At 38.0% G+C, this 24,823-nt stretch overlaps 1 protein-coding gene across 5 annotated transcripts in view; it reads left to right on the top strand.

Annotated features, from left to right (window-relative positions):
* KCNIP4 (potassium voltage-gated channel interacting protein 4) overlaps positions 1-24,823 on the top strand; it is a 1,191,601-nt gene that overhangs the window by 732,527 nt on the left and 434,251 nt on the right. The window contains exon 2 of one of the 5 annotated variants that reach the window (XM_067735634.1): positions 10,505-10,598. The exons of the other annotated variants lie outside the window; for them this stretch is intronic. The gene's annotated coding sequence lies outside the window, so the exon portion shown is untranslated. The remainder of the gene's footprint in view (positions 1-10,504; positions 10,599-24,823) is intronic. 5 annotated transcript variants of the gene reach the window in all.

The following is a 24,823-nucleotide window of genomic DNA, read 5'->3' as shown; positions in this document are numbered from 1 at the left end:
GAAACCCTTAGAAAAGAGTGCGCTGAAGATGGGGACAAAGAGGCTGAAACTGACACTGTCTTCAGAATCGCAGGGCACAGTGAGATCTGGCTGATGAACACACTTTCCTTCTGAGACTATAGCTTCTCTCTGGATCAAGTTAAACACCTATTAGTGCAGAATTGGAAAAGTGCTTCCAGTTTTCAAAGTCCTGAGCATGATCCATCCCAAAATAAGCAGCCTGGTGTCCTTGACCCAACAAAACTCTGCTTTCAGTGATGACTTTCCCAAAGAAAAACAGGTGATTACTGATCTCACTGCAACATGCGCCGTGCTGTCGACAGATTAAAGCCGTTCTAAGGGTCTGCTACAGGTCTGTGTAAACCTTCGTTGTTACACTTAATCTACCTACAGGATTTCAATTAGTTTCCATCTGTGAAATATCAAATTGAATCCTTCTGAATGCCCTGAGCTCTTTCTAAGCACCAGCCTGTGTTGCCAAAGTGACAGTTCGCATGGAATCTAGGCCATATTTCAGAGAATCTGGTCTGACCAGAGAGTCTGGTCAAACTTGATAGGATGTTAGTGACAGTCTAGCCAAGCTTCCATTTTGTAGAAGGGTAATTAAGTCACAAAGTAGTAAAACAACTAGTTCAAGTGCACATAATGCGCTATTTCAGATCAACTAGAATGGAGTTTTCCTATCTGCAAAACCCCTCACACTTTCCACTGCACCTCAGTGCTTCTCTGTCAACTGTCCAGTCATCGCATTATGAATTTACCGTTGGTTACAACAACAAAAACAACAAAACTCCCAGACCTTGAAACCAGTTGATTGTTCTTGGAAAATAAAAAATTCTAATGTGTGATTTTTGTCACTCTGCAGGAACTACAGAGGGCCTCCCTGTGTCTCCAGATATTGTAGCATTCCATGGTGGTTAAGAATGGAACTACTAACAAATAAGAGTTAACATTGGCAGAATAAGGTCCATAAAAATAAAGCAACCTTTACAATGAAGAAATACCTGTAAATTATTTAGAAATTTTAAGGACATTTTGAATGCTCCGCTCTGCAAATACAAGTTTTAGGTTTTCAATTATTTCACCAAAATTCCATGTGACCACCAAAAGTTTATTAGGAGGCAAGAGACTGGATTTTGACTACATGAATTTGCAAATCTCTTCTTCACAGTGAGGTGTTCATAGTACCTACCTTCCAGGGTTCTTATAAAAATGATTCAAGGTAATAAGTGTAAGATGGCTGGCATGATGTTGTAGACATGGTACGCACTCTACAAATGTTAACCACTGATATTAATAATTAACAGATGGTCCTGCAAGGAGGTTTCAGTATATGAGAGGGGAGATTGGACTTGATGATGAGTAATATCTTTTCTGTTGCTGAGCTTCTTATGACTTTGGTGGTCCTTCCTAGATTTAGGCCACTGGCAAGTTGACTAAGCCTGTGTCTCCATCTCCAGCAAAACACTACTTTTAAATACTTTCTTCCAAATCTAATTAATCAATGGACCGCAGTCTGATTGCACTTCTTACCTTGGTTTTAAGGTGCTCAGTCATTATTGAAAAGGAAGGAAACTAACCCAGAGGGAGCATCTACCGTATGCCATGATCATTACTCATGTTACATGATCTATCCAGCATCGTATGACAGGGGTAGTGTCATTGCATTTTGTAGATGAGGAATAAACCCTCAGACGTATTGACTCATCAAAAGTCCAAATCAGAGTGACCATACAATTTATTGTATAAACCAGGACACTTTCAAGAGTAAAAAAGGGACATTATTAATAATTATTCTGGGTCAATGGTTAAAAATCATGACTGTCCCAGGTCAGGTGGGGCACATGGCCATTCTCCCTGTGGATAAAATGAAGTTATAGAGCCAGAACCCAAACACCAGACAACCTCTAAATCCTGTGTTTCACTACAATTATGTTGAAAAGATCTTCCCTGTTATGATTTTATTATACTGAGCTGGCAGCCAGAGCCCAAATACAAGTGAAAACTGAGATACTAATACGAGAACCTAGTAACCTGAGGTGGATATAGGGGTCAGGGCATCAATAGCCCCTGGAGCTGGTACAGAGTCAAGAAAGCTGTTATACGCTGAACGTTGTTGCTTATGTCCCCAAAATGCATATATTGAAGCCCTAGCACCCACTGTAATGGTATTTGGAGGTGGCATTTTGGGGAGGTAATTGGGTTTAAATTAGACTGTGAAGGTAGGACCCTCGCAGTGGGATTAACGTCTTTGTAGAAGGAGGAGGAGACGTGGGCCTCTCCCTCTCTCTTCCTGCAAGCACCCAAAGCAGGCCACGTGAGCCACAGCAAGAAGGTGGCTATCTACAGGAAGCAGGCTCTCACCAGACACCCAATCTTTCTGCACCTTGATCGTGGACTTCCCAACCTCCAGAACTGTCAGAAATAAATTTCTGTTGATTAATCCACCCAGTCTGTGATAGTTCGTTATAGCAGCACAAACTAAGACAGGAACAATTATGAAGGCGTGATCTTGAAGCACTAGGCAGATCTTTAGAACTGAGGACAAGGCAACTGATAGGCAAGTCAAAGAGGGAAAGAAAGAGAGAGAGCAGATGTAGATAACTGGCACCTAAAGGTAAACCAGAGAATAAATTTGACTGGGGGCTGTCTCTCCTTCCAGCAGATAAGCTAGCCAGACAGTCCAATTGAAGAATGTTATACAAAGAAAGACACACACTCATACCTGATTTTGGTCAACTAAGTAATTTTGGGAAATGTTACCAACAATAGGTTGTATTTACAAATTGAAGAATAAGAAAGGGATCATTAATGTCTATTGCATTTGCTTGGTCATTTATACTTGACCAACAGTTAATGTTTGTTGAAGCCATAGGACATGCCACTCACTGCTCTGCATGTTTTGTATGTATCTGCAGATTTCAGCTATGCTGTGAGGCAGGTACTGCTTTGTTTTCCATTTTACAGACAAGGAAAGTGAGGTATAGAGATGATGATTAACTCGCCTGAGACTTTTCTTATACAGAGTGGGCAGGTTAGTTTCCCATAGCTGGTGGATCAAATGACCATACACAGAGTGACTAAAAGCGCCACAAATTTATTCTCTTATACATAGTTCTGGTGGTCAGACATCTAAGATGGGGTGGCAGAGCTGTTCCTTATGGAGGCTCTAGGGAGAATCTGTTTCCTCGTCCCTTCTAGATTCTAGAGGCCACCTATGTTCCTTGGCCCACGGCTTTATTCTCCAACTTCAAAGCCAGTAGCATAGCGTCTTTTAATCTCTGTGTGTGTGTGTGTGTGTGTGTGTGTGTGTGTGTGTGTGTGTGTGTGTGTGTGTGTGTGTGTGTGTGTGTGTGTGTGTGTGTGTGTGTGTGTGTGTGTCTGGGCTTCTTCCATCATCATGTCACCTCCTGCCTCCATTGCTTCCATTTGGGCCCACTGAATAATCCAGGATAATTATCCCATCTCATGATACCTAATGTAGTCATACCTGTACATTTCCTTTTACTTTCCATTTCCATTTTCCTTTTACACGTCCTTTACTATGTAAAGTGACAAACAGTATTCAGCCTTCCACGGCAGGGTTCAAGCCCAAGTCTGGCTGCAAAACATGCTGCTATAAACTACTGCACTATAGTGCCTGAAAACATCTCAACAAATATTTATCTTCATTGTGTGCTGTATGCCAAGCCCTTGTCTCACGTTGGGCATGTGATACTGAAGACACAACTATGATCCTGACCTCGTGTGCAATACTGGTATTAAAATATACACAATCCCAAAGCAATGAACAGTGCACTATGGAAAAGAGGAGACAGGGAAGAGAAAAAATTACAAATTAGAGGTCAAGGAAGACTTCTCTAAGGAAGTAGCATTTAAGCAAAAATCCAAAAGATGAAAAAATTTACATAGTGTGTTCATATAATATTTGAAATAGCTTTCAAAGGGGATTGATGCTAGTTATGTTAAGAGACTAAATCATGGGTAATTCCATCCTTCTTTCTGTTTCTTTCTCTTAGTTTTCCAAACTTTTTTTTTTTTTTTTTGCGGTACGTGGGCCTCTCACTGTTGTGGCCTCTCCCGTTGCAGAGCACAGGCTCCAGACGCGCAGGCTCAGCGGCCATGGCTCACGGGCCTAGTTGCTCCGCGGCATGCGGCATCCTCCCAGACGGGGGCACGAACCCGCGTGCCCTGCATCGGCAGGCGGATTCCCAACCACTGCGCCACCAGGGAAGCCCTAGTTTTCCAAACATTTTTAAATGATGAAATATTACCTTTTTTAGAAAAATGAAAGAAACATTTTATGAAAGGGGTGGAGTGTGTGTTGCCCTTTAAGATTGAATCTGTAGAAAATTTTCTCAGTCAGCTGTGAAAATGAATGCCAGACCTGTTTCCAAAGTTTGTCCGTAGAAGACAGTGTCTCTCATTCAAATGCATTAAAGTTTTCTTTACGACCAGTGCTTCCTTAGATTGCAAATTTCTCTTTATACTCAGCATCATGCTGCTGTGAGAGAAAGTGGAAAGTCAACCCTCTAAAATACAACAAAAGTTGGAAAATACTTGGATGTTTTAAACATTTAGCTTTTTCAGATTATACTATTTTTAATTTCACGCTTGCTTATGTTTTGTGTATGGGAAGGACACTGCCTTACTGGAATTCCGTTCTAGTCAATTCCATTGCTCTGGGAAACCCGTCCAGTCTATATTTAGGACAATGGACTTAGTAGAGAAAGGAAACAGGCTCTTTCATCAATGTTTGATCTGATTGATGCCTCCAAATGCTGGTCAGTTTTCCACTGAATGTTACCATGGACAACAGTTTTAAGAAATTTATATGAATAAAAGAGAACAGGATACAAAAATACTGTATGAACATTTGTCTGTGTGGCTATGCCCATTTTATTCATGTGGCTGTCTAGATTTAGATCTTAACATGTTGCTGATTTATTTCTCTGAGCCCTTATGCATTCTCCCCTGGAATACTGAAATGCATACCTAATTGGTCTCCCTCTCCATTCCTCCTTATCCCATCCCAGTCTTTCAACCCACTTGCTGCCAAAGTAATCTGCCAAATGATGCTCTCACCACATCCCTCCCTGCTCAAGAAGTCAGTGTAATGCTAGACCTATTTACTATGTGACAAGTACTAAGCAAGGGCTGGGGAGTTACCCTTTACAATCTAGTAGAAAAAAGAAACATTTGAACAATGAGCTCTAATACAGGGCTGGATGACATCAGTGTCAACTGGAGTGTAAGAATCAGGCTTCCAGAGCACAGAGGAATGAACAATGAATTATCTAAAAACCCAAGCTCTAGCTAAATAGAGTACTTCTGAAGGGCCTTTGTTTCTGGTTTCAATCCTTCTACATTTAGCCCGTTCTTTGCATTCATGAACTTTCATCTCTACATTTTTTATAAGCTACTAAAGAATATTCTCCGTTAGGACTTTTCTAAAAGGCAGGTTTATAAAATTCATATCATACCAGTTAAAATAGTAATGGGAATATATTAATTCATATACGTGGAAAGTTTAGAAATAATTCTAAACTTTGAGAAACTATCTCAAAGTGAAGCTTCAGGTGAGGCTTAATCCAGCAATTAAAATATCACACCTGAGTTCTGGTTTCCTTCTTTTCTATGCCTTCCAGGCTGAGGACCCCTGGTTATTCTAGGCTCATTGTCAAGTAGCAGCAGAAGGGCTTAGTTCAGGACCCCAAATCCTCCTACCAACTGCAAAAAGGAAAACAATTCCTTAGGAGTCTAACACAGTTCCTAAACCTTATTTTCATTGACCTGAATTGAGCCACGACCCCATTTATGAATCAGTTATTGTCACTGGAACATTATATCGATTGTCTTAACCTAATTTGGGCCCATCCCTAGAGTTGATAGTGGTGTTAGCTATTAGCTGATAGTGAAAATGGGGGAAGAGTGCTTACCTAAAAGGAGAACTTGGTACTGTTTTACCAAAAGAAGGGTGAATAAACTGGATGGTAAAATAAATAAGAAAGGAATGAATGAATTGAAAACCAGATAAATAATTAATAACGTTCTTTAGCCTCATCATTCTTGGACAGTATTTCCATAATATCTTCTTAGGCTGTTGAAGGAATCTCCAACTCAAACATCGTTTAAATTCAGAAAGGCTACATTATATATTGTGTTTTCCCAACAAAACCTAGCATAGCATTTTGCATAAAACTAGCATTCAATAACTTTTTCATTATTCCTTATTCCAAAAATTTCCACTCCACCTTTCTACTAATTTTTTTTCTTGAAAGTGACCGATGTTCTAATTTTAAAACCAAAGTGTCTTCCATGTCTTTTCATGGCTTTATTTCTTTTTAGCTCATTTATTTTCAGCACTGAATAACATTTCATTGTGTGGATGTACCACAGTATGTTTATACATTCACCTACTGAAGGACATCTTAGTTTCTTTCAAGTTTTGGCAGTTATGAATAAAGTTGCTACAAACATCTGTGTGCAGGTTTTTGTGTGCACATAAATTTTCAGTTCCTTTGGATAAATACCAAGGAACATGATTGCTGGATCATATGGAAGGAGTATGTTTAATTCTGTAAGAAGCTGCCAGACTGTCTTCCAAAGTGGCTGTACCATTTTGCATTTCCACCAGCAATGAATGAAAATTCCCTGTTGCTCCACATTCTTACCAGCATTTGATGGTGTCAATCCAACTACATTTTTTGAAACCAATTTATCGTATCAGTGAAAACAATATTTCTAGAACTCCTAAAAACATTGTCAAGATTTGCAGTAGCCATCTCTGGAATTTGGACTCCTGATTTGTGTGCTTCGAACACTAACCTCTCCAGGGTGTAAATTAGAGTTAACTATATCACATATATATATATATATGAGATATTTTATTGAGATATTTTTAAATCAACTGTATGAAATATAGCAGAGGGCTTCCCTGGTGGCGCAGTGGTTGAGACATATGTTCGTGCCCCGGTCCAGGAAGATCCCACATGCCGCGGAGCGGCTGGGCCCGTGAACCATGGCCGCTGAGCCTGTGTGTCCGGAGCCTGTTCTCCGCAACGGGAGAGGCCACAACAGTGAGAGGCCCGCGTACCAAAAAAAAAAAAAAAAGATATATATATATATATATCGGAAACCCTCAATTTAGGTCCTTCTCAAGGTTTGCAGTCAGATAAAACACTGACTGAACCCATAGATTTTTATCCCAAGTTCCATGGAGACTAGTCCATGGGCCTCAGGGTATCTGTGAATTCTTCCTAATTGTGTGAGAAATTGCAGTGTGTGTGCCTTTTTCTAAGCAGACAGTTTATAGGTCTCCTCATCTTCCTAGAAGTGTCAATGCCCTATTAGAAATAAAGAACAAGTTCTTCATCATGGATATAAAAACTGAGACCCCACTTTCTTCATCATTCATTCATTCACTTATTCATTCCTATGAGCAGCATGCATTGAGTGCCTTCTATATGCCAAGCATTACTCGGAAACCTAGGAATACAGTAGTGAACCAGTTGAACAAATTCCCCACAATCATGGAGTGAAGAATACAGGTAATAAAAATAAAGATAACTGTACATGGCATACATAATTTCAGGCACTGAAAATTCTGCCATCAATTAATCAATGTATACAAAGTGTTAGTAACCAGAAGCTGCTTTAGATACACTGAGTAAACATTAACCGATCTCATATTACACAGTTCTGGATCATTCCCAAATCTGCATTATTTATTAATCCTGTCTTTTCCTCTGATGCGCTAGGCTCAGGCACACAAATTTCAAAGAGCCTGCTGGACACTGTCAGGTGTATGTCACACTGGCTCCTATAAATCAGTTTCCCAAAACCTGGTTGATATTTTCCTCTCCTCACACGCTTCCATGATTTTTGACTCAGCTCCAGCCCCAACCCATTTTTATTCCTTTTTACCCTATTTTTATTTATGTTACCACCAAATCCTACTCACCCACTTAAGCTCAATTCCTCAAAACTTACTTTTTACTCTTTCTTTACCCCTCGCAGCTCATATCCAATCACTTTCCAAGTCTAGCTCAATGATCTCTCACTTCGAAATGTGAATTTTAAATGTGCATTTTAAAAGCTGGCTTGTTACTGGTCCGCTACAAAAGCTTTATGTTTCATGATCGCTTCTTAAATCAAGGTCAGACTCCTTCTGACCTTGATATGTGTGCACTTTGTGCTCCCAACTTGCCTTTTCACACATACCTCCAACCACTTGGAACACTAAGCCTTCAGCAAGGGCACCGTGAAGACTTCTTTGAAGTCATTCTTGGTAACTGCACTTTTGTGCCCTTGGAAATAATCTGACTGATAAGTGATAGCAGCCTTCATAATTATTACTGAGCACTTATTGTGGGTCTGACACCTGGCTAAACACTTTCCAATTATGAATGGTAGGTCACGTAACACAAAGAGTGTGGGCTTTGAATGTCAGCTCTGCAACCTATTTAACTGTGAGACTTGGGCAAGTTACTTAAATTCTGTACCTTAGTTTTCTGGGATATTGAATGAGACACAATAACATCCACTTCATAAGTTGTAGTGACGAGTCGATAAGATAATGTAACTTCTCGCCCTGCCTGATGTATAGTAATCACTCAGTGAAATGTTGATTGTTAGTATTATCATTAAAATTCATAACTGGTATTCAGAATAGTTATTATTATCTGTATTTCTGTATGAGACTCACTAGAAGGCTAGATGCTGTATATTCTTCTGTTAGACAGTCTCATTCTCACTTCAGCGTGTCAGAAATATTTGCAGATTCCTTGCAACCTTCTCCACGAAGCCTAACATTGATTTTCCTCCTTTAATATCATTATTCTTTGTTTATACTTGATCTAGGATATTCTTCACATAATAGGGATATTTATATATGTACTTCTTCCTGAATTGGATAGTTTTGGAGACAATATAGATAGAAAAAAAGCAAGGCATGGAGTAAAAGGACCTGGTTTTGAACTCTGACTCTGCTGCTTCTTAGCTGTGTGACATTGAGAAAGTTACTCAACCTCTCTGGTCCTCAGTTTTCTAATCTCTAAAATGGCAACAATAATACTTTCCTTCTGGGCTGTTTATGAAAATTAAATAATCTGGCATAAGAAGAGCACCTAGTACTGTGCCTGGCATGTAGGCAGGGTCCAGTTCAGAATAAATTCTCCTTTTACAGTCACTTCAGGAGGACACATTTATTCAGCCTCTTATTCTTCACAGAAGTTAGCACACTGTCATACATATATTCGGTGCTTAGAAAATATTGAATCAAATTAAATTATTGTTACATCCAGTGACAGCAAATGATCATATAAACAGCAAGGACACATTGCAATATAAAGATATTAGCTGCATTTGTAGTTGCTATAATATTTTCTGTGATTTAATAACTGCGTATCAGAATGATCCCTGGGGTTACCTCTTACAATATCTCTTACAAATGGCTAGTCTGGAGAACTGATCTTTGTGAATTCTTCACCACCGTGAAGTGATTTCTCGCTAGTCTGTATTCATCACACTTTGGAGATAGCCTGGTCATAGACTTTAACACTTGAGTTACAATTTTTAGTTCACATTTCTGCATTTCCTACTAAACTGAATCCCTCAAGGAGAGACTCCCCTCTTCTTCATCTTCCATTCCTAATCCCTGACACAGTGCCTTACCTGCAGAAATATGCCAGGCAGTAGCCTTGGTCCTCAAAATACTGAAGAGATGGAAGATCATTATGACATATAATTATGACCCTGGTGTGTGTGGAGTTCCAGGTGAGCGCAGAGGAGGAGCCCCCGACAGATGTAAGGAGCCCAGGAAGGAATTGATGCGTGTCCAGCGTCTCAAAAGATAAAGGAGAGGAAAGTGTTACTAAGTAAAGATCACTCGTTTGGTTGCATCAATGAATGTGTCTTTTAGTTAAATCTCAAAAGAAATGTAGATTATAGCATTGACTATTGAGTTCAACCATATAAAGGCTCACATTTTTCATTACAACAAAGCTGCACCACTTGCTAATTGAAGTATGTACATTGATTGAGAAAAAATATACCAAGGGAAGGAAGATGCTTTACGAGCCATGCGTTATGAATCAGATGCTTTTAAACTACTCTAAGATGCTCTGTTGTTTCAAGCTCATCCTTGAAGTGATCAAATAGGTCTCCCTGAAGACCTCCAAAAACATGTCAGAGTGAAGATAATACATTCTGTTATCACTTAGTTAATTTGTGAACGAGTAATTAGATCAATTGGCTGTCAATATGTACCTATAGCGCTATTGCAATTCTACAGATAAGGGCTGCCAGCACACACTGCACGGGTATCAGTGCATATCTTTCTCACTGGTATTTGGGTGCTGGTGCTCTTGGGACTCATAATACAAGGTCACAAGATAAATACTAAGAATCTTTTCAAAAAGTCCATCCAGGGCATTTGCTAAAAATTAGCCCTGGAGCACTGGGAAGACTGTAAATGAATCCCCTCCTGCTTGTCTGCCCCCAGAGCTCAGTCTCAGTGTGTGAAAAGGACTGATAATAACTGAGAAAACAGCATGAAAAAAAGCAACAAGTGTGGACTGTGGAAAACAGGGGCTGGGGTAAGTTTTTAAGTTTTTTTTTTTTTTTTTTTTTTAGTTTTTAATTTTTAAGGTAGATTTCATATCAAAATGTTTGCAGTGTATTCAAATTTTAAATTGATAAAAGATAAATTTGTATACAATGATAAGGATTTATGCCTTAGCTTCAAGATATGTGGATAAAAGATATGTGCTGTATCTCTTTTTCATATATAGTTGGGAAGGCTATATTCATACAAGTAATCAAACTTGTAGAAATTATCTATATTTGTCATTTAACAAAAATTACCAAAAATCTTTGTATAAACAGTACAAACAGTATAAACAGCACAACAAAAGATGCATGAACCAGGGACAGAGTTAGAGGAGAAGAGGCAGGGATGCAGGTGGAACTTTTTGCAGGAGATGATATCTGAGCTGTGATTCATGATTTTTAATGGGCACACAATATGTATTGTTAAAAGTCTAAGGAGAGATTAAGTTAGTTGTTGAAACTATCTATTCTCATCAAGTAAACACCTCTACCAGCCAGGCACAGTGCTAAATGTTTTACATATTTTCTCCTCCTGGCTGTAAGGTGAGTACACATCAGTATTCCCATTTTACAGATGGAAAAACTGCAATACAAGAAGAGGCTAAGTCAACTGCACCCAATCATAGGTTGCAGGGTCAGGGTTCAAATCCAGATCTCTGTAAATGCAACATCTGGGTTGTAAGGCACCCTGTACAGGGACATTAGACCATCCATCCCTAAGGAGAAAGAAGATGTAACCTGGATAAGGCAAAGATTTCTTGGAAGAGTGGAGCCAGAACTGACTCCTGGGAGATGGATGGAGGGAAGAATGGCAGAGCATGATGGGAGGGCATTTTTTGTGGAGAGGAGACATGGCTTGCTCTTGTTTGATTATTTAGAATCATGATGGTTTGATCTGGCTGGTTCTTCTGGACTTGCATTGTACTGGATGTAATTTCAGCACTCCAGCACAGGGATTGAAAAGTGCCACGAATCTATCCCGTGCATTCTAGGATAATATATGATGATACCCTTCATGGCTGAAGCAGCTGAGAAACGATTTTGACTTGGTTCTGACCGTGACAAGAACTAAAGTCAGTATAAATTTAGTTCACTATAGTTGTATTATTCTCTTCTTTGCTGCTGTTTCTCAATCTTTTTTCATTATTATCCTCCTAATTAGCCTCTTTAGAATTTATTTTCTAATCACCACTGATGATATTTTAATACCCCGGATATGTTGTGTATTTGTTTATTTACTATATGCATATCTTTGCTTTATACATAAAAAGAATAAGACTTTTCACCATGAACCAATTTTCTCTCCCTTGGGACTATATACAGCCCCAGTGACAATGAAGGCCTTAAGCTATGCTGTGTTCCCTGTTTTGCTTTCTGTTGTAATAGGACAAGGGCGACTGTGGAAACAGATACTTTGGAATCAAGCTAGCCTCCAAGACAAGTTACCTAACCTGACTGCATGCAAATTTATTCTGTTAAAAAAATGGTGATAATAATACATACCTTGGGAATTCTTATTAACAGATTAGATAACCCAGAAGCAAAGACATAATAGGAACTTAGAAAATATGACTTTTTTCTGTTTCTGTGGTGTAGTTCCTTTTTAACTCAGCCTTTATACTTTGTTTTTCATCTTCTCATTTGCTCCCTTGTCTGAGAAGATAGAAGCAAGGAGGCAGAGTAACCACAGAAAAGATTGAATACATGGAAAAAGTAGGAAGACGTCACACTGGGAAAACTTGTGGAACAGGTGTACTGTCAGGGTTGTCTAAAGAGGGAGCATCTTCTGTCCTTTGTCTACATTGATAGGCAGGAACCATCTAAACCTTTATCATGGGGGTAGATTCCTCCCAGAAGTGGACTCTCACTTTTATCAGTCCTGTAGCAGAAGAGATTTTCAGTGTCCTATGGTGAAGAGGACAGTATTTGGAGACAATCTAGGATTGAGCTAACTCTGGTATTTATGCTCTGACCTAGACAAGTATTTAACCTGTTTGAGCTTATGTTTCCTCAATCTGTAAACTGGATTTAAAACAAGCACCTAAGTTAGAGGCTTATTTTGTGAATTAAATCAAATAATGTCTGTATAAATGTCTAGCACATTTATAGTGCTAGACAATGTAAGTTAGTATCCAATGTAAGTTACTACAGTTTCTCTCTAATCAGCTTTTTTCTCTGAAATGTCATAGGGTACAATTATTCCATATACACAAGGGATTAAAACATGCATACTTTGTATAACAGTAAATATGAGGATATAATAACTTATATTTCTGGAGTATTTCATAGATGTAAAATATTTTCACATTCCTATTCTGCGAGACCACTTGGTGAAATAAGTAGGAATGACATTATTATCCCTACTTTAAAAGTCAGAAAACTCAGATATCATGTGACCAACACAAGATCACAGAGCAATAGATTGTGTAGCTGGAATTCAAATCCAGTTTCTCTGATTCTAAACCTAGAGCTAAACTCCACTACTGCTTAATATTGCTTACAAATCCTCACTTTTCAAGCATAACAGCTAGTGAATGTTTTAAGGTTCTTAAAAGTATATAAGTGGGCTTCATTTTGTTTCAATTTTATTAATTTTCCATTGATAAAGGTTAAATTTTTGGGCATTATTTTGGTGATTCCTGTTCCTAACTTTCATTGAGATCTCCTTAGGTCTTTAAATAAAGCTGGAAATTTAGTTGAATTCTCCATTAAAGAAAGGATTTGAGAAAACACTATTTTTTTTCATGGACTTAAGGTGGAAGGATTGAAAATTGTAGCCTTTTTGGCAGGTACTTGGAAGGAATACTAAAACTTTTTATAATAATACACAGTTTTGCACAGAAGATGCGATATGGGGCAATAATGATAGAACTGATTTATTTTGTTTTTAAAACCAAAGTTATTACATAAAGTCTACCCTTAACGATTTTTCTGCAAATGTCTCTTAAAAAATAATTTTGCTTTAAAGGACAATGCGAATAGGAATGTAACTGGTAATTATTTTATATGGAGTGTCTTCCTTTCTATGCCTGGATTTCTGCAATAGTAGACTTTTAGCTTTCGATGACACTCAGAGCTTATTTTTAAGCTGCATATTAATTCTCTAGGCTGTTTTGATGGTAGAAAACCTCACGAAGGGAGGATGCAGATCAGAATACCAAATTACAAAAGTACAACCCCTCCTTCCCTATCGGATTTGGCAGTTTAATAAGAATAGCAGCTAAGTACAAAACTGCCCAGAAATATTTAGAGCAGTAAAAGAAATGAGGAAACAATTCTTCATGAACCCACAATCTTTAGCAGGCAGTTAGTCTACTTAAGATAACTCTCCTATTATTCACAAGTCTTTGGGGGCACCACAATATAGGGTCCTTTATTCATAGCTCCCCTGTCATCCATTATTTAGGCATGACTCCATATTAAATCATCAATTTGTCAGTTTCCTAAAGCAACACACCTCAGAGTTTTAAATAACCACTTGACAGGAAGTTGTCAGAGGAAGAGCTTATTTTAACTAGTTAAGCATTTGAGCATGAGCAATGCTCCATTCAGAGATAAAAATATAAAATAGATGAAACATTAATTATTAAAGTTTGTTTAATTAGAATAATCTTGTACTTAAAAAATTTGATTTACAAATGATGGAATTGCATTTATTTGGTGGAGGATTCAATTCAATTAGTTATCATGAACTTGAATGTGATTTAGAGAAATTTTGTCAAGCATCTGCTATGTTCTCAACACTGTACAAGACACTAATAGGGATATAAAGGAAATACACGGAGTTCTTCCCTTTCAAAAGTTTACAGTCCTGTTGGAGAGCCACAGTTTTATATATATACATATATATATATGTATATGTGTATATATATAAGTATAAATATATATAGTTATATATATAACTTCATATTATATGTAATATTTTATATTATATAAAATATTTTTTATATTATATATATTTATATATTTTATATATTTATATTTTATATATATAGCTATATATATATATAACTCTCTCTCTCTCTCTAGATATATATATATATACACACATATATATATCCACATATATATACATCCTAGAGAATAATTTAAAAAGTCTCATTAAATGATAAAATAGATGCTAAGGATTTGCATTACTAAAGGATAATTAAAAAGAGTGAGTTCAACATGCAAGGTAATTGGAGAAGGCTTTAAGAAGAGATCTCACTAGAAAGGAGATAAGCAGAAGAGAAGATGAAGACTGTCATGGGCCAGAAAAAAACAAGAATCAAAGCACAAGACCAGAGACTCAGCAAGGCATGAATATGGGATGGAAAATCTGGGAAGGTAAGAGTCTAGGGTAATGTGCTTTGATGTAAAAGTAAGAGAACCAGATAATGAAGAGATTATTTTGTAACTATCTTGGAAAGACCCTATAGGTAATGTGGAAATCACTGTATGTACTCAAAACTGCATCTTTCCCACATGATGTGTCTTAGAGAGACTAGTCTGGTGGCATTGTGTCTATGGTTAAGAGTCATGATTGGGATTGACATATATATACTAATATGTGTAAAATAGATAACTAATAAGAACCTGCTGTATAAAAAATAAGTAAAATAAAATTCAAAAATTCAAAAAAAAAAGAATCATGGGAAGAAGGAAGGGCAATTGAGAACCTGCAATAAATCAGGAAAAGTCTAGGCATCCTGAATGGAGGACAAAATAAGAATAAATAAAGAAGGATGCATTTCATAAATTGCAAGTGTTTTTAATTGATCCACTTTAATTGATAGAAAGTAAATACAATTTAAAAAATGGGAATAATTAACTGATTGAAATAGGCTCTTCCCCTAAAGACTTCCTGTTGTATAGCTATTTAGGAGTTACATTACTTTAGGAAGACGTCACACTGATGATTTAATATGGAATGAGGCTGAAATAATGAATGACATCAGAGACATTAACAAAGGGACATATATTTTTTGATGCCACCATTGCCTAGGAAGTTAATCTAGTCTAGAAATTTGCCACAAAGTAAATTGCTGTCTTTGCTTGATGATTTTGTTATTTACTTGCCATAGGTATGTATATGTGTATGCATTTTTTAAAAAAATATTTATTTATTTATTTATTTATTTATTTATGCCTGCGTTGGGTCTTCGTTGCTGCACGCGGGCTTTCTCTTGTGGCGAGCAGGGGCTACTCTTCATTGTGGTGCGTGGGCTTCTCATTGCGGGGGCTTCTCTCGTTTCGGAGCATGGGCTCTAGGCACGGGGGCTTCAGTAGTTGTGGCTCGCGGCTTCTAGAGCGCAGGCTCAGTAGTTGTGGCTCACGGGCCCAGTTGCTCCGTGTCATGTGGGATACTCCCAGACCAGAGCTTGAACCCGTGTCCCCTGCATTGGCAGGCGAATTCTTAACCACCGTGCCACCAGGGAAGTCCCTGCATTAATTTTTTTTAGTACCCAAGTAATGAATATTTACTTGGAAAAAGTTAACAAAGTTTCAAAAGAGAAAAGAAATGAGAAATTCTGCAATCCCACCATCCATGAATAAATAGTGTTAATGTTTTGGGGTATTTTGTTCTTGTAGATCCTCTAGGTATGTGTTTACTTGTTGTAAGAAGCATTTCTAAGAGTAATCTTTCTTCAACCATTTCTCCCTCCCCTGGCTTATTTTATTTATTTATTTTTTTTGTGGTACGCGGGCCTCTCACTGTTGTGGCCTCTCCCGTTGCGCAGCACAGGCTCCAGATGAGCAGGCTCAGCGGCTGTGGCTCACGGGCCCAGCTGCTGCGCGGCATGTGGGATCTTCCCGGACCGTGGCACGAACCCGTGTCCCCTGCATCGGCAGGCGGACTCTCAACCACTGCGCCACCAGGGAAGCCCCCCCGGCTTGTTTTTAACTCTTGTTTTCTCTTTTTGTCTCTTATTTTAAAATACACTTATTCTAATACGTCATAATTTCTAAAAGTAAAATCATAACATTTCTCTTAGTCCCGCAGTATGGAAACACAGAGAATCCCCTACTTTCTGTAAAACTTCAACGTACCCTTATACACACAGCCAGACAACCTGACTAACCAAGAATATGTCTAATTTCCAGAGTCTGGGAAAGCAAATGTTGTCAAAGAAACAGTCACTCAGGTTGCAATGGGCTGCCAAAAACCGTGAACATTTGACATTTTTAGGAGATAAATGGGAAGAAGGGGCAACAACAAAATGCACCAGGTCAAAAGAGACAATGAGTACAGTTACTAAATTGCAGAGCTGAATGGCACTGGAAGGGGCACTGAAATGGTGAAGGGCACAGCTTTTCCACTTGGACAGCCCCGAATGTGACTTAACCTCTCTAAGGATCAGCTTTCCCTTCTGTAAAATGTCAATAAAAACATGCACTTCGTAGGTTTGTTTTGAAGAGTAAATCAGATAATATATGTTAAGCGCCGGCCGCGACGTCATCCTTCAGTTTTGTAGGAACAACGATGCAATGCTGATGCACTATGACCCTTAACGCAATAAAGCAACTGAGCTTCTGAGGACATAAGAGACTTGCTCAAGATCACGTAGTACGTCAGTGGCAAAAATGAGACTTGAATCGAGGTCCGGTTCTCAGTCCAGTACTCTTCCCACTTTAGCAAGAAGCCATTCCATTCCATTCCCAATAGATGGAGTTTGCAAGAAACATTCAGAAAACCTCCTTATGCCATTCCCCCAAATCAATGAACTGTGGACCTCTAAATCCTCTCCATGATGTACTTACAACTATTTAAAGCAAAAACCAGCCACCTCTCAACAGAGTCTGTTTGACCCTTAGGAAGGGTCACAGCCACTTAGTATGACTAATTTGGGCTCGAACCTTTTTACTATCTCAGTATTCAGAAATAATTTATTATCCTGACATTATGTAAAAGAAGTAAATGCAAAACAAATATTCAAGCTGCCATTTTAAAATATGTCAGTGGAGCGGATCAGAGTCCCCATTCTTTACTTTATATCACAATGAACCTGTTTGGTACCTGTTACTGAGTGAAGCTTATCTAGATGAGACAGGATGCAAAGATTATCTTTAACACAATGGAAAAGGGCAAATGAATGTTAATATTTAATTAAAGACACAGGAACGGCAAAGTGTAGGTCAACAGTGGAAAGACTGGTGTGTTGGTGCTTTAAGGAGGCTGGGTGAGCACAGAGGTGCAAAATCTGTATACAGACTGTTGAATTAGCTCTCTTCGTTTCACTGAAGTTGTATTACAGTTGTTTGTCTTCAGAAGAGAGCACACCGAGGAAGAGGCCATTCGGTGCAGTGGTACCTATAAGGTCTCTGACGTCAGATCTAGCTGGATTTGAGAAGAAGCTCATGGACTGGTTACCAGCAAAGTTTGGGAACCAGACTGCCTGGCTTCAAACATCAGCTATGTACTGTTTACTAACTGTGTGCCTTCAGGCAAGTCACTGAGTCTCTGTCTCTTTCCTTCATAAAGGGGAACGATACTAGTATCTACTCATACAGTAGTTAGGAAGATTAAACAAAAGAGTTACTATTTGTGAAACACATGGTAAGTGTTATATAAGTATTTGTTAAATATAGTCCTGAGTCCCAGTGGTACCACTTACTTGCTACACACCTAACAGAAGTTACTTAGCTTTTTAAGCCTCGGGTTCCTTATCTGGGAAATGGGTCTAAACACGGGGCCTGGCTTACTTAGTTGTGAAAGTTAAATGGGACCATGCATGCAAAGAATTAATATCTTGGTATTTACTTCACCAACTAGACCAGAAGCTCCCTGAAGCAAATGCTCTATCATGTTCTTTGGATCCATCTTGGGACTTTCTGTATTAATGTTTGTAAAAAGAGCCAAAAGATATAAAGACACCTATAAAATACTCTATATGCATGTAGCACAGAGCCATTCATGTCCAAACTTAGAACATGCCCTCGGAAAAGAATCACATGGACACCCACTAAGACATACGAGATATACATGGAACTAGACTCAGAAAATTGTGAAACAATGAAGTTCAATCGGGTAGTCACCCAACACAGTGATATTCTCTCTTGCATTCTTGACCAGCTTCTTATTGAAACTTCCAACAATCCATAAGTAAGTCTTTCTTGGATTAAATATATTCCTTTTTCTCTTACATTCAGGTGGAACTTTTAAGAATAGATCTGACATTAAATAGAACACTCTTAAAATAGATAACACTACTAAAAACTCCCAGTTGTAGTTGTTCTTGAGCCTGTGTCCATTACTGAATGGTAAGTCCTCTGAGACAAAGGATAAAGGGTCACCAATTTACTCCTCTTTGTAGCTCCCAATTCCATATGGAGTATCCCTATGCCCCTAGTAGATGCTCAGTAAATATTTATTGAGCAAACGAATTAAATGCTGAGGGGTCCCATATTATGTTTCCCTTCCTGAGGATGTGGCTTATTTTAAGTAAAACATCTCCTACTTTCAGTCTTTCCTCTGTTTACGTATAACTTATTACATTTAAAATCTTAAAATCTAAAGAGATCAGTTTTCATTTCCTGACTCAGGGTTGAATTTAGACTGTTTTTAAATATTTGACATTTTAATTGAATGGATTACTAGACCTCTAAAGAAAGTCAGGTAGGGCGCCTACCTGGCCCACTATAGGATTTATAAGTAAATGCCTAGGAATCTACTAAAGTCCTGGGAGCATGAAGGAATATGATAGAAGAAGCAATGTAAACAAGTGGAAAGAGCAGGGTTTGAACGGGACAGATCTGAGCACTGGGCCCTGACCTGACACTTCTTAGATCTGAGAACTTGTACAACCTACTGAACTTCTCTAAATCATGTCTCTAAAATGAAGCTTAAATTTTAACCTACCTTATAGAATTATAGTGGAGGGTAAAAATGTGAGTAGCATGCCCTAAGATACTTCACACACACAGTACGCATTTTATAAAGGTAGTTATTTTATAGGTATGAAGGGTAATGAGGAAGTAGATCTTACAACATAGAAAAGACCTAGGATGAAGTGGGAACTATTGACCTCAGAAAGGTCAAGATTAATTGGAAGGTGCTGTCTGCTGAATGTCAAACAGAGTAGATATTTCTGTTCTGAGAAAACCAATTTGCCTAATTTCTTAATGCAAGTAAAAAACATTTTCCTCTTTTTAAAGAGACTGTGATGAATGGGCAGTAGATGCTCACAATTCATGGTAGTGGGCAACTGTATAACGAATGAAAACTTGGGAGCACTTAGGAGTCCTGTAGAATTCAGAAGTCTGAATTCTTCCCTGACATTTAATCATGTTTCCAGTCCTTATTTTCGTATCATTCTCATTCATTATCCTTCACTTGTCCTTTTAACTTGAATGTTTTCAAAGCATGTCAACCTCTGTACTGCAATAATTAAAAGATTTGAGTTAGCTTTACACTACATTAGTGCCTCAGTGTAAAAGCATTTGGGCAGTAACAGATATTGCTAAAACAGAGGTCTGCACAAAGCTCACATTGGAGACTGTTACATCGACATCTGCAATCTCAAGTAAATCCTCAAAATACATTTTATAGTAAAATGATGTTACATATATGTTTATAGGGAGAAGAGTACGGGGAAAAGCCCATATTTGGAATGAGAAAGATCTGACCTATTGTATATCAGCCCCTCTCTCACTGGTGACCTTGGACAAGTCACTTAACCACTCTTTGACTCAGTTTCCTCCTTTGTAAAGTGGGCACAATATGCTACCTATCTCATAGATGTGTTATGAAGATTAATTTTTAAAAAATGTTTATAAAGTGCTAAACATCATGTCTGGCACAGTGAGAAAGCCCTCGATACGGTCACCCTGAATAAATAAACATTCATACAGCCCCAAATATTCTGAAATTCTACTTGCCTATATCCTTCTTTTTTTTTTTTTTTTTTAATTGAAGTAGAGTTGATTTAAAATATCCTGTTAGGGGCTTCCCTGGTGGCGCAGTGGTTGAGAATCCGCCTGCCGATGCAGGGGGCACGCGTTCGTGCCCCAGTCCGGGAAGATCCCACATGCCACGGAGCGGCTGGGCCCGTGAGCCATGGCCGCTGAGCCTGCGCGTCCGGAGCCTGTGCTCCGCAACGGGAGAGGCCACAACAGTGAGAGGTCCGCGTACTGAAAAAAAAAAAAAAAAAAAAAAAAATCCTGTTAGTTTCAGGTGTACAAAACAGTGATTCAGTTTATATATATATATATTTTTTTTTTTTTTCCAGATTCTTTTCCCTATAGGTTATTACAAAACATTGAGTATAATTCCCCGTGCTATACAGTTGGTCCTTGTTGGCAACCTATTTTATGTATAGTAGTGTGGTGTATATGTTAATCCCATCCTAATTTATCCCTCCTTGCCCCTTCCCCTTTGGTAACCATAAGTTTATTTTCTTTGTCTGTGGGTCTATTTCTGTTTTGTAAATAAATTCACTTGTATCTTTTTTTTTTCAGATTCCACATATAAGTGATATCATATGATATTTGTCTTTCTTTGTTTAACTTACCTCACTCAGTGTGATAATCTCTAGGTCTCCCCATGTTGCTGCAAATGGCATTATTTTATTATTTTATGGCTGAGTAATATTCCATTGTATACATGTACCACATCTTCTTTATCCATTCATCTGTCAATGGGCATTTAAGTTGCTTCCATGTCTTGGCTATTGTAAATAGTGCTGCAGTGAACATTGGAATGCATGTATATTTTTGAATTAGAGTTTTCTCTGGATATATGCCCAAGAATGGGATTGCAGGATCATATGGTAACTCTATTTTTATTGTTTTAAGGAACCTCCATACTATTCTCCATAGTGGCTGCACCAATTTACATTCCCACCAACAGTGTAGAAGGGCTCCTTTTCCTCCAGACCCTCTCCAGAATTTATTATTTGTAGACTTTTTGTTGATGGCCATTCTGACTAGAGTGAGCTGATACGTCATTGTAGTTTTGATTTGCATTTCTCTAATAATTAGCAATGTTGAACATTTTTTCTGATTAAGCTGTGTCTCTGTGTTCTTATCAGTTGTGAACAGAAGGGAGCATTGATGATAGCAGTGGTTCTTCAGGTTAAAACTCTCAGTGGTGAATTCCTTCTGACAATGTTAAGCACATGAAGGAGGACTTTGGGGGAGAGTTGAGGAAACATGCCAAGCTGGCATTATTTTAAGAAGTAAGAACAACATGATTGGAAAATTTTACTCTTGGAATGCCAAATGTCTGCTTTATGCAGTAATTTGGTCTTAATATCCTTACCTGGATTTTCTGGAAAAAAAATATAGTACTATATATAGGAGAGAAAGGTCTCTGTAGAGTTCCACATATTTTTAATACTTCTTTAAAATTATTAAATACTTTTAAAGTACTTTCAGTACTTCTTTTAAAGTATTAAATACTTCTTTTGCAAGAGTATCTTGACTTTTTAAATGAAATTGTTGAAGTTGTGATTCCTTACTCTAATATTTGAGGCATATTTGTGGTGAGGTTTTCTTTACTTACTAGTGAGACCCAAGTATATTTGTGCTCCTGGGATGATGGTTCTGATTGAATCCAAAGTCATTCTTAGAACTAGAAATAATAAGTAACTTTAACAAAAATGTTCCTAAAAATATAGATTGCTTATACAGGTTTTTGTTTCTAACTGGCAGATACTCACAGTTCAATATCTATTTATGGAATAGTTATTAAGCACTTACTATGCACCAGGCACTTGGATTGGTGGTCTACTGGACCTTTCTATGCCTTTTGTTCTATGACTACACTCTAATATATAAGTTCAAAAAATGCAGATAGGTTACATGTCAATAGAAATTAAACTAGTATCATAACTAGATTCGATGCCATTTACTAACCTTGAGACTTTGGTCTGGTTGTAAATTCTCTAAATTGCAATATAGAAAAATATCTGTAAGTGTGGAGAGATTTTTCAATCTCAAAGTGTTGTAAGATTGATAAAAACAAAGCACAAACAAGAACAACAGAAGATTCCATTAATTATGTAAGATTAATATGAATTAATCTTACATAATGTTGCATAATGTTAATTATGTAACATTAATTATGTAAGATTCCATTAATATGAAGTTCAAAAACAAGCAAAACTAATCTTTGGTGATATGTCAGAATAGTGGTTACCCTTGATATGGGGAGACACTGTAGGAAGAAGTATGATGTAGTCATATGACGGGTTGAAAATGTTCATTATCTTGAAATGGGTGGAAGTTACAAGTGTGTGTGTGTATGTGCATATAAAAATGCATCAATATATACATGTAAGATTTGTGTCCTTTATCTATTTTCTACCTCAATGTTAAATTGAATAGGGATAAGACTATACCTGTTTTCTCTGAATAATGAGCATTGTGTGAAATTTGGGCCTGTATCTTTGCTTTGTATTAAGTATTTGCATAGAGATAGGGATCAGTGTAAAATGAAAATACAATCCCCTTGTTCAAGTATTATTAAGAATTTCATGATGGCAAGAGCAGAACATTAAACCAAGTGTAGGAATCTTCTAAGCCCGGGCCCTGATGCATGCCCATGAGGTCAGTCCTGCACAGAGATAACACAGAAAGTATCTTCAAAATTGAGAAAGACTTTCTAAGGTCAGGCATCTGCATGGTGTAAAATGAATGTTGGAGATTCCTGGTTTTTCTAGGAAAGCATAGCTTTGAGTTAAAAGGGTTATGTCCTATTGGGCTGGATAACTAAGGCATAGTTCTACTCTATTGAAAAGGCAACAGGATAAATACTTATTATGGAAAATAAACTAAAACTGAGATTACATGGAATGCTTTAATTAAGAGGGAAAAAAATTTACATGAGGGTTATGAATAGAAAACATGTGTTCTATTAAAATGAAATATTCGGGACTTCCCTGGTGGTCCAGTGGTTAAGACTCTGTGCTTCCAGTGCAAGGGGTTCAGGTTCAATCCCTGGTCCAGAGACTAAGATCCCACATGTTACATGGTACAGCCAAAAAAATAAAAGAAAACACAGTCAGAAGGCACAAGATATGGAGTCTCAGAATATTAATACAAGAACATAGAGAAACCTTCAAAAGAGTGAGAATGAATGAAATATAATCTTATAAAATAAAATGAAATATTCAATGCTCTCCATGCCAGGGAAGAAATATTGAAATGGTACAGTGAGAATAAGCTAGAATAGCATGCGTATTGTGATAACTATTGTTTCCTTGATTGAGAATTTTTAATACTCTATTGTATTTCTATTACTTTAATCATTAAATATATTGAAATTCTTTGGGAAATCCATGCCTCCAAGGTGAAGTATTTGACATAAGACAGCAAGATTAAGAGATCATGGAAACAAAGTATAGGAAGCATAAAGGGAAGCTGGGAGGCTTGGGAATGCTCAGGTAGCTGGTCTCTGACTTTGTTTCCTTACAAGAGTGATGCTTACTCCCTACTAAAGTGAGAACCACCCGGCAGGTGTGATGATGCAGTTCCTGCCTTTCAGAAACAGCATCTCCAGAGTCCAGAGGGTTCAGCATGCTGGAGGATGAGAGTCTACCTGAGCAGGAAAAAGTCACATTATTCTTGTTTTTTTGTTGTTTTTTTTTTTTTTTTTTTTTGCGGTACGCGGGCCTCTCACTGTTGTGACCTCTCCTGTTGCGGAGCACAGGCTCCGGACGCACAGGCTCAGCGGCCATGGCTCTCGGGCCCAGCTGCTCCGTGGCATGTGGGATCTTCCCGGACTGGGGCACAAACCCGTGTCCCCTGCATCGGCAGGCGGACTCTCAACCACTGCGCCACCAGGGAAGCGCCACATTATTCTTAATGAGGCATTGCAACCTGGCTGTTCTCCGTTGGAATCCAAGTGAGGGAAGTTGTCTTATAGATGGCAAATAACTGTTAACTTTGAGAAATAAATCATAATAAAACTAAACTAATCGAATATAAACTAAACTAAACTAACTGTTTTTAGTTGCTTTGGATTCTTGAATGGCAGTTAATATTCCCATTTATATCAATGCCTCTTTTTCCTGCACAGGTGATCAATAAGAACTTTTTGAAGATCCAGTAGCATAAAGCAAGCACACTATTAAAATTAAGGTGTGATGACTCTGAGCTGCTTGGATACACAAGTGAATGTGGACCTTAAGACTTTTAGTAAAACTTTTCTCTGTTCCTTCATGGATGGCTATGCTGACAATAAGTCTTTCATTCAGCAAACATTTGTAACATGAACTTTCCAAGGGGTAAG

The sequence above is a fragment of the Pseudorca crassidens genome, chromosome 4 (genome assembly GCF_039906515.1).
Source record: "Pseudorca crassidens isolate mPseCra1 chromosome 4, mPseCra1.hap1, whole genome shotgun sequence".
NCBI lineage: Eukaryota > Metazoa > Chordata > Mammalia > Artiodactyla > Delphinidae > Pseudorca > Pseudorca crassidens.
The sequence above is the reverse complement of the archived record's forward strand: the minus strand, read 5'-3'. Positions and strand labels throughout refer to the sequence as shown.